This window comes from Mauremys reevesii, linkage group 3 (assembly GCF_016161935.1).
Source record: "Mauremys reevesii isolate NIE-2019 linkage group 3, ASM1616193v1, whole genome shotgun sequence".
NCBI classification, from domain to species: Eukaryota; Metazoa; Chordata; order Testudines; family Geoemydidae; genus Mauremys; species Mauremys reevesii.
In genome coordinates, this window is record NC_052625.1 from 197467533 (window position 1) to 197476688 (window position 9156).

Below are 9156 nucleotides of genomic sequence, written 5' to 3' on the forward strand. Positions count from 1 at the left end.
AACAGAGATGTGTGGACCCTGGTCTACAATTACCCAGGTGTGGAAATAACATGTGATATGGACATTTTTAGGGTATTTTCTTTTTAATTTTAAAAAATAAATTGGCTTTCTAAAGGAGAAGAGTGATAGAAACAGTCCCCTTGCCTCCTGCCAACACAAACACACACTTCAGCAAGATAAGCTCAAACCAAGTTGCTTTTATTAAAAGGAGAGTAAAAAAATCTTATATGGGTGATACAGGAGCTTCCTTCTGGAATTACTCCACCTCACAATGTTCTTTATAACCCGCAGTCCAGGGTTCCATTGAAGCAGGGTCCGATGATTTTAGAAGCAAGTGGCTGGCTCCCCGATTCCCTGAGATCCTGCTTAGACAACAAATCTCCTGTACAAAGAAAAGAGATTCAGATTTTTTGATATTTTCCCATAGAACAAGAATACTATGATGTTTGATGCAAAATGAAAAGGCACAGGAGGAATTGCCCGGTCACTCTGTGGTGAGTGAAGAGGTTCCTGTTTAACTCCAGGAAAGGGAAATTATTTCCCCTACTGCGACATTCTCTTACAGAGTTTTAAGGAGAATAATCATATAAAAAAAAAAAGGTGAACTGGCTATATATAGAAACTAAACTGCAAAAACACACTACAGTCAGGGTACAGTTTTTTTTCACACACACACCAGCACAGCTGCAGCTAAAATGAAAGATAATTACTTGGGTGATAAATAAATAACTCTTAATGAATGAATGAAAATTCTATCTATCCTCTACTCTGTTCTCGTGGCAGTTCCATGCTAGCATGCATGGCCTGCATGGGGATGGAGATCTCTGAGCATCAATCAGAGCATCAGCCAACAATCAGCCATCTGCCTGCTGCCTGTCCTCTCACCTCTTCCTACTAGTTCCCTAGGGGGCCAGGTTCACACACGGCCTACGGCCTACCTGTCACCTGTGTCTCTGTGTGTAGGAAAATCTCTCACCTTCCACTGCTCTTCTTTCTTCTTTGCTGCTGATGCAACATTAATTTGACTTGACTGACTTGTTTTGGTTGTTTGTTGTTTTTGATAGATGAGATAAAGCAGAAGCAGAAATAGAAGGGAGAACAAGACAATAAAGGGCTAAGAGTCTTTACTGAGCTGCTTTAAGGACTGAAGGGGGTTCATGAGCTCTTAAATGGCTTTCTATTCTTAGTGGACTGGTGCTGTTTCAATTATATGGAAGAGTCAGCACTTCTGATGATATGCCTGTGTCACTCACTGCTCAGAGTGTGTTACGCATCCCCTCTGTGCCTCAATGTGATGGAATGCACAGGCTACACATTATAGCAATAATCCTTGTACAAGGTATGCATCGTGGGGTATCATTAAAAACTCATGACTTGCTGATCAGTGATATCATGGTAAAATGTGTATAGCAGCATTATGTGTGAAGTTATAAACTTTCCCCATGTGATGTTAAAACTGCATGTTCAAAACTCACAGAGAACCAAACTGGTCAAACAGGACTGTCTTGAATAAAGGAGTGTATGTTTGCCTTGATTTGCATTTAAGTGGTAAATGGAGTCATAAAGGAAGAAGGGAGGAAACAAGAGGAAACCTGCATGTGAGCATGCACAGGTGAAAAAACCTAGCAAGGAACATCCTTCCACACAGACTTTTTGTCCCCTGATTATCCTCCAGGCAAGGATATGTGAACTCTAATGATGATGCAGAAAATATGAAATTTATTATTAATAATAATGTCATATATGTCTAGGCATGGGCGAGAATCTTTGGCATAGTTTAGGTCTGTGCCCTTAGGTCATGTCAAATAGCAGATGCTGAGTCTGTGGTTCACAGAGGCGTTAGATTGAGTAACAGCAACAGTTGCTAGCAAAGCTAACCACAAACCCTTACTAAATTAGAAAATAACTTCATCTTTTATCAGTTTCTTCTGTATTATATGCCTTATGCCTAGAAGCTCATAATACAGATAGACGGAGCTCTTACTTTTTATGGAAGTATAATGTACAATTGTAGAAATTATATAGAAAATCAAAATTTATCTTCAATATTCTGCATGAAGAGCCCTGCCTTTTGGGGAAGTTTCGTTGCCAAGGAGACCTCTCTAAAGAGAGTATTGCAAGTAGAAATATCTATATATAGCTAATCATTAACAAAGGTATAAGAAGGTATTCTTTTAGAATTAAGAAGGTGATACATTCAGCTGAATAGAATCATAGAAGATTAGGGTTGGAAGAGACCTCAGGAGGTCATCTAGTCCAATCGCCTGCTCAAAGCAGGACCAACACCAACACCAACTACATCATCCCAGTCAGGGCTTTGTCAAGCCATGCCTTAATAACCTCTAAGGTTGGAGATTCTACCACCTCCCTAGGTAACCCATTCCAGTGCTTCACCACGCTCCTAGTGAAATAGTGTTTCCTAATATCCAACCTAGACCTCCCCCACTGCAACTTGAGACCATTGCTTCTTCTTCTGTCATCTACCACCACCGAGAACAGCCTAGCTCCATCCTCTTTGGAACCCCCTTCAGGTAGTTGAAGGCCGCTAACAAATCTCCCCTCCCTCTCCTCTTCTGAAGACTAAATAAGCCCAGTTCCCCCAGCTTAGTGTCATCTGCGAATTTTCTGAGGGTTCAATCAATCCCATCATCCAGATCATTAATAAAGATGTTGAACAAAACTGGCCCCAGGACCGACCCCTGGGGCACTGCACTTGATACCGGCTGCCAACTAGATATCGAGCATTGATCATTACCAGTTGAGCGCGACAATCTACCCAGCTTTCTATCCACCTTATAGTCCATTCATCCAATCCATACTTTTTTAACTGGCTGGTAAGAATACTGTTGGAAACCATATCAAAAGCTTTGCTAAACTCAAGATATATCACATTCACTGCTTTCCCCATATCCACAGAGCCAGTTATCTCATCATAGAAGGCAATCAGGTTGGTCAGGCATGACTTGCCCTTAGTGAATTCATGTTGACTGTTCCTGATCACCTTCCTCTCCTCCAAGTGCTTCAAAATGGATTCCTTGAGGATCTGCTCCATGATTTTGCCAGGGACTGAAGTGAGGCTGACTGGTCTGCAGTTTCAGGGGGTAGCCGTGTTAGTCTGTATCCCACAAAAACAACACGGAGTCCGGTGGCACCTTAAAGACTAACAGATTTATTTGGGCATAAGCTTTCATGGGTAAAAAACCTCACTTCTTCAGATGCCTGGAGTGAAAGTTACAGATGCAGGCATTATATAATGACACATGAAGAGAAGGGTGTATCTCACAAGTGGAGAACCAGTGCTGACAGGGCCAATTAGATCAGGGTGGATGTAGTCCACTCCCAATAATAGATCAGGAAGTGTCAATTCCAGGAGAGGCAAAACTGCTTTTGTAATGAGCCAGCCACTCCCAGTCTCTATTCAAGCCCAAATTAATGGTGTTAAATTTGAAGTCTGGTTCTGAAGTTTTTTTGGTTCAAGAATAGTTACTTTTAAATCTGTTATGGAATGTCGAGGGAGATTGAAGTGTTCTCCTACTGGCTTTTGTATGTTACCATTCCTGATGTCCGATTTGTGTCCATTTATTCTTTTATGTAGGGACTGTCCAGTTTGGCCAATGGACATGGAAGAGGGGCATTGCTTGCACATGATCACATATATAACATTAGTAGACATGCAGGTGAGTGAGCCCTTGATGGTGTGGATGATGTGGTTGGGACCTCTGATGGTGTTGCTAGAGTAAATATGGGGTGAGAGTAGGCAACGAGGTTTGCTACAGGGATTGGTTCCTGGGTTGGTGTTTCTGTGGTGTGGTGTGTAGTTGCTGGTGAGTATTTGCTTCAGGTTGGGGGGGGCTGTCTGTAAGTGAGGACTGGCCTGTCTGCCAAGGTCTGTGAGAGTGAGGTATCATTTTCCAGGATAGGTTGTAGATTGTTGATAATACGCTGGAGAGGTTTTAGCTGGGGGCAGTATGTGATGGCCAGTGGTGTTCTGTTATTTTCCTTGTTGGATCTGTCCTGTAGTAGGTGACTTCTGGGTACCCGTCTCACTCTGTCAATCTTTTTCCTCACTTCCCCAGGTGGGTATTGTAGTTCTAAGAATGCTTGATAAAGATCTTGTAGGTGTTTGTTTCTGTCTGAGGGATTGGAGCAAATTTGGTTGTATCTTAGGGCTTGGCTATAGACAATGGATCGTGTGATGTGTCCTGGATGGAAGCTGGAGGCATGTAGGTAAGTATAATGATCAGTAGGTTTCCGGTATAGGGGGGTGTTTATGTGACCAACACTTATTTGCACTGTAGTGTCCAGGAAGTGGACCTCTTGTGTGGACTGGTCCAGGCTGAGGTTGATGGTGGGGTGGAAATTATTGAAATCCAGGTGGAATTCTTCAAGTGCCTCCTTTCCGTGAGTCCATATGATGAAGATGTCATCAATGTAACGCGAGTAGAGGAGGGGCGCTAGGAGATGAGAGCTAAGGAAGCGTTGTTCTAAGTCAGCCATATAAATGTTGGCATACTGTGGGGCTATGCAGGTACCCATAGCAGTGCCACTGACTTGGAGGTACACCTCTAGCTCTATATGATGCTGGTCTCGGGAGCCAAAAAAAAAACCCGTGTTATAGGTTAAAAATTATATTATATCTGCTTGCTTTGCTTTACCACATTATATCTGAATTTGTCTTATATGGGGTCACATTATATCGGGGTAGAGGATTATAAGTTGATCAGTTGGCAAGAGCGAACAGGACAAATGCCCACTTTTGTCAAAAAAGTGGGGTGTGGAGGAACATGGTGCGTGTGTGTTGAGCAGCGATGTCAGCCCCATGCAGTGGGGATGTAGGGCTTGGGCGGGGGCCAGGCAGTGCTCGGGTGAGCAATGATGCCAGCCCCGTGGGGTAGGATAGTGCAGGGCTTGGAGGGGGCCCCAGGCGAGTGGTTCAGGCCTGCGCAGGAGGGTAGAAGGGCTCGGGCTAGTCCCAAGTGGTTCCCGTTTTCTCTTTGGGAAATATGGTCACCCTAGTCATTGGATGATGAGAAGGGAGAACTTGTATTCAGGTTGGATGTTTCCAATCTTTGCCAGAATCATGGGTCATTTTCTGATTGGCCCAGGTCAGTTTTAACGAGAAGTCAAGCCGGGACACCCTCCAGAAATTGCAGAAAACAGACTGTTTTGATCCAAGTGTTGCTTCCTAAAGCCAAAATATCTGAATGAGGGAGAGGGAGGGCACCTGACATCACTTGGTTGCTGAGAGCACCTCCTGTCTAGTAACAACTCAAGTCTCTTTCCCGATAAGCCATTTAGTAACTTGATCCTTTTAAGTCCTACAGTCCTACCTAAGGCGACAACTGCAAAATCCAGGAAGAGGACGTAACTATTATGACCCCCTGAATGAATGAACTTTCTGTCTATATTGAGAAACCAGTCAGTGCTACCATGAGGCTGAGCTGGAGAATTCACTTTCATGCTCCTTTCAATGGATAAGTAGCCAAAATACCTGTATTTTGTTTCCCAAGTGAAAACTTGGTTATTTTAAAGCTCAGTACTCCTCTGAAAGTATGTACCTGAGTTAAAACCATGGAAATGGCTAAAATGTGTGATATATACTTGTATTTCTCTAAGAAATTGAATCCTTGTTGTTTAGAAATTGTGGTAACTCAATATGTGATTAAGATTGTTGAAGTCTAGAAATATCTGTAACAGGAAACTGCACTTATCAACAGCGAAAGATAGCTCAGAGAAAGGCGGAGTAAAGCCTAATAATGGTACAGATTTGTGGTCAAGAGAAATTGGCACAAAAAGAGGAAGAAGCTGTCAATTGTTTTGTAAGCTAACAATCTTTACCACTATTTGATTATATAGTTAAAGCTGCCTAAGAGCAGACAGTGTTAATAAAATCCCAGAGGAACAGAGGAATAGTTTAAATTGTTATTTGCACACTTCCCTTGGGAGTCTTCACTACATGGTGTGACAAGATGGCCGATGTAGTATGGTGGGTCCTGCGCTTTTCGTGGTGTGGGGCTAAGACGCCACCCCTTACCCCTGCTCTTGGGGCACTGAGGGCCCCACTAGTGGCCCAGGAAGGTGGTAAAGGGGGGAAGCAGGGGAGGGGTCTGGGTTGCTCCTCACTCTGAGTCCCAGCCCCTCTCAACTCCTGTGGGTCCTTACCCTCTTCCCCCTTGGGTGGGGTACCTTCAGTCCTTAGACGCTGGGGGAGGGAATCTACCTCCCCAGCTGGGGCAGGGTCTCCCTTACTCCGGTTTTCTGATCTTCCAAGTCTCCAAGCTCCAGTCCTCTCTCTTTCCTCCTTCTCCTCTGACTGCCTGAAGCAGGGGCTTTTATTAGGTTACTAACAGGGCCTTAATTGACTACAGGTGCTCCAATTAACCTGTAGCAACCCTCTCTAGTCTTCAGGGAACCACAGCTAAATTAGCCTAGGGTTTATATACGTCCCCTCTCCCACTCTCCCACTGCTCCCAGGCCCTCCTGTATCACAATGGGCAAACCCTCATAGACTCTCACCTCGCTAGCTATCAACTCTCTCTACACCCTAAGAACGGCCTCAACCACTCCCAGCTGCCCAAGCCCTCCTAAACCCACCCCCATCTCCTCCGGATGTCAAGTGTCCTTCATGTTATGTCTCCACTGGAGGTGGAGGCGAAATTTCGGCTAGACACTCCAAGAAAGTGTCCAGAGTTTCAGATGGGATGATCCTCAGCCTATTCCACCACTTGGCTGCCATGGCTATACTTCCATTTTTAATGTGCTAGCTCTATCAGAGTTTGTGTGGTATGTCCACCTGAACTGGAAATGACCCCTCAATCCCCAGTGTAAACATCCCCTGAGAAGAAGTGAGAGCTGATAAGCTCTGTGCAACTAGGGAAGGGAGATCATGATTTCATCATCCATCTGCATTTCTAGTGTCTTTCACTGGCACTCCTGGCTCTCAACCACTAGATGACAGCAGCAGCAAAAAGATGGTTCTTCTAATTGAGCATCAGCCTTGAAGTAGGAACCTGCTTCCTCACAGAGCAGCCTGCTGGACTTTAGTGACAGTTCAACAGAGAAAATCACAGAAAGACGATAGCTGCTGCTTAGTTAAAGGCTGTGATCAATTTTCAAATGCAGATCTCCCACATTTAAAGACTTAAAAAACTATCTACATGACATTTCTGATGCATGGTGCAATGGGTGAGGTTGGTTTCAGGGAACCTTTGAGGAAGGATCCAATTTGAATTTTGGGAAATCATATCACCAGTTGAAATAGGCCAAATATTTCCTTTTTCTAAATTGTTCTCATCTTTTTATAGACAATCATGTGCTTAATTATGATCTCACTTACACCAGTTTACACAAGGGTCTCATGGTTTCAATAGAGTTACTCCTGATTTACAGGGGTCAATGTAACAGGGAGCAGAATCAGGCCTTAGACCTTAATGCAGATTGGTCTAATTTCCTGTGGTCTCCTCAATGTGGATGATGAGTTTTGAAACAGAGGGAGGGTCTAGTTGCCATGGAGTTTCACAGTAGGTGTTACACACCGTACAGTCAATCTGTGACTGAACCCAGCTCCTCTGACACCACAGACTGAAGGGATTTGTAACAGTTATAAGAAATAAATATCCACCCACAAGAGCTCATTGAAACCTACAGAGATGTGTGGACCATCATCTATCAACACCTATGTGTGGTATTAACATGCAATAAGGACTTCTTTAGTATATTTTATTTAATTTGTAATTTTTAAAATGATAAACAAGATGGATTTCTGAAGAGAATAATGCTAGAAACAGTCCCCTTGCCTCCCACCAACACACACACACACACACACACACACACACACACACACACACACACACACACACACACACTCTTCAAGAATATGATCTCACACCAGCTTGCTTTTATTCAAAGGAGAATAACAAATCTTATATGGGGGACACGAGGACTCCTTTCTGGAATTTCTCCAGCTCACAAGGTTCTTTACAGCCCAAATAAGCAGCACTTCAGTGTTCCATTGAAGCAGGATCTGATGATTTTAGAAGCAAGTGGCTGGCTGCCAGATTCCCAGAGATCCTGATTAGACAATCAGTCAAAAAATCTCCTGTACAAAGAAAAGAGAATCAGATTTTGTGATGTTTTCCCACAGAGCAGGGATAATCTGATGTTTGTTTTCAAATCAGTCACACAGGAGGACTTGCCCAGTCACTCTGCAGTGGGCGAAGAGGTCCCTACTGTGACATTGTGTTACTGAGTATTAATGGGCATAGTCAGGTATATCTAAACAGGTGAACTGGCTGCCTATAGAAACTACACTGCAGAAAAGCACAACTCACATCCAGGTACAGTTGTTCTATCAAACACACCTTGGGCACAGCTGAAGCTAAAATGACAGATAATTACTTGGGTGATAAATAACTTGCTCTTAATGAATGAAAGGAAATTCCAATTCTATCTATGGTTAACTCTGTTCTGGTGGCAGTTCCATGCTAGCAGCCTGGCATGGTGATGGCACAGATCTCTGAGCATGCTCAGTGAATCAGCCAAAAGCATCACCCTGCAGCTGCTTACCCTGGTCACCTCAAGCCTAGTTCCTACAGGCCCAAGGGGCTCCTAGTTTCACACAGCCTGTCCTCAACCTGTGTCTCTGGTGCTTTAGTAGGTGGGAAAATCTCTCACCTTCCCCACTGCTTCTTGGGGAGCTGTACCTGATGCAACATTAATTTGACTTGACTGGGCGTTCTGTATTGTTTTGGATAGATACTGCCTGAAACAAGCAGCACAGGAATAGAAAGGGCTGCAGATTTGCCATATGGCCAACTTAACTTTACAAAGGAGCCTTCATGTTTAAAACATTAGAAGAAAACGATCAAATAGTGTTCGCATTGATGTCACCAAGATTTTTATAACTACCTCCCTTGGTCTTCAAAAGGGAGACAATAAAGGGCTAAGAGTCTTTACTGAGCTGCTTTAAGGACTGAAGGGGGTTCATGAGCTCTTAAATGGCTTTCAATTCTTAGTGGACTGGTGCTGTTTCAATTATATGGAAGAGTCAGCACTTCTGATGATATGCCTGTGTCACTCACTGCTCAGAGTGTGTTACGCATCCCCTCTGTGCCTCAATGTGATGGAATGCACAGCCTACACATTATAGCAATAATC

General features: G+C 43.7%; 1 long non-coding RNA gene across 2 annotated transcripts; it reads left to right on the forward strand.

The window, feature by feature from the left end:
• The first annotated feature begins 298 nt into the window (after window positions 1-298).
• Window positions 299-5478, forward strand: LOC120402409. 2 transcript variants are annotated; one of them, XR_005597223.1, is made up of 4 exons: window positions 299-494; window positions 3596-3677; window positions 4168-4227; window positions 5317-5478. It is a non-coding gene; the product is annotated as an uncharacterized LOC120402409 (long non-coding RNA). The 2 variants fall into 2 exon arrangements; XR_005597222.1 differs by lacking the exon at window positions 4168-4227 and having other exon boundaries at window positions 5325-5478.
• Window positions 5479-9156: the final 3678 nt, after the last annotated feature.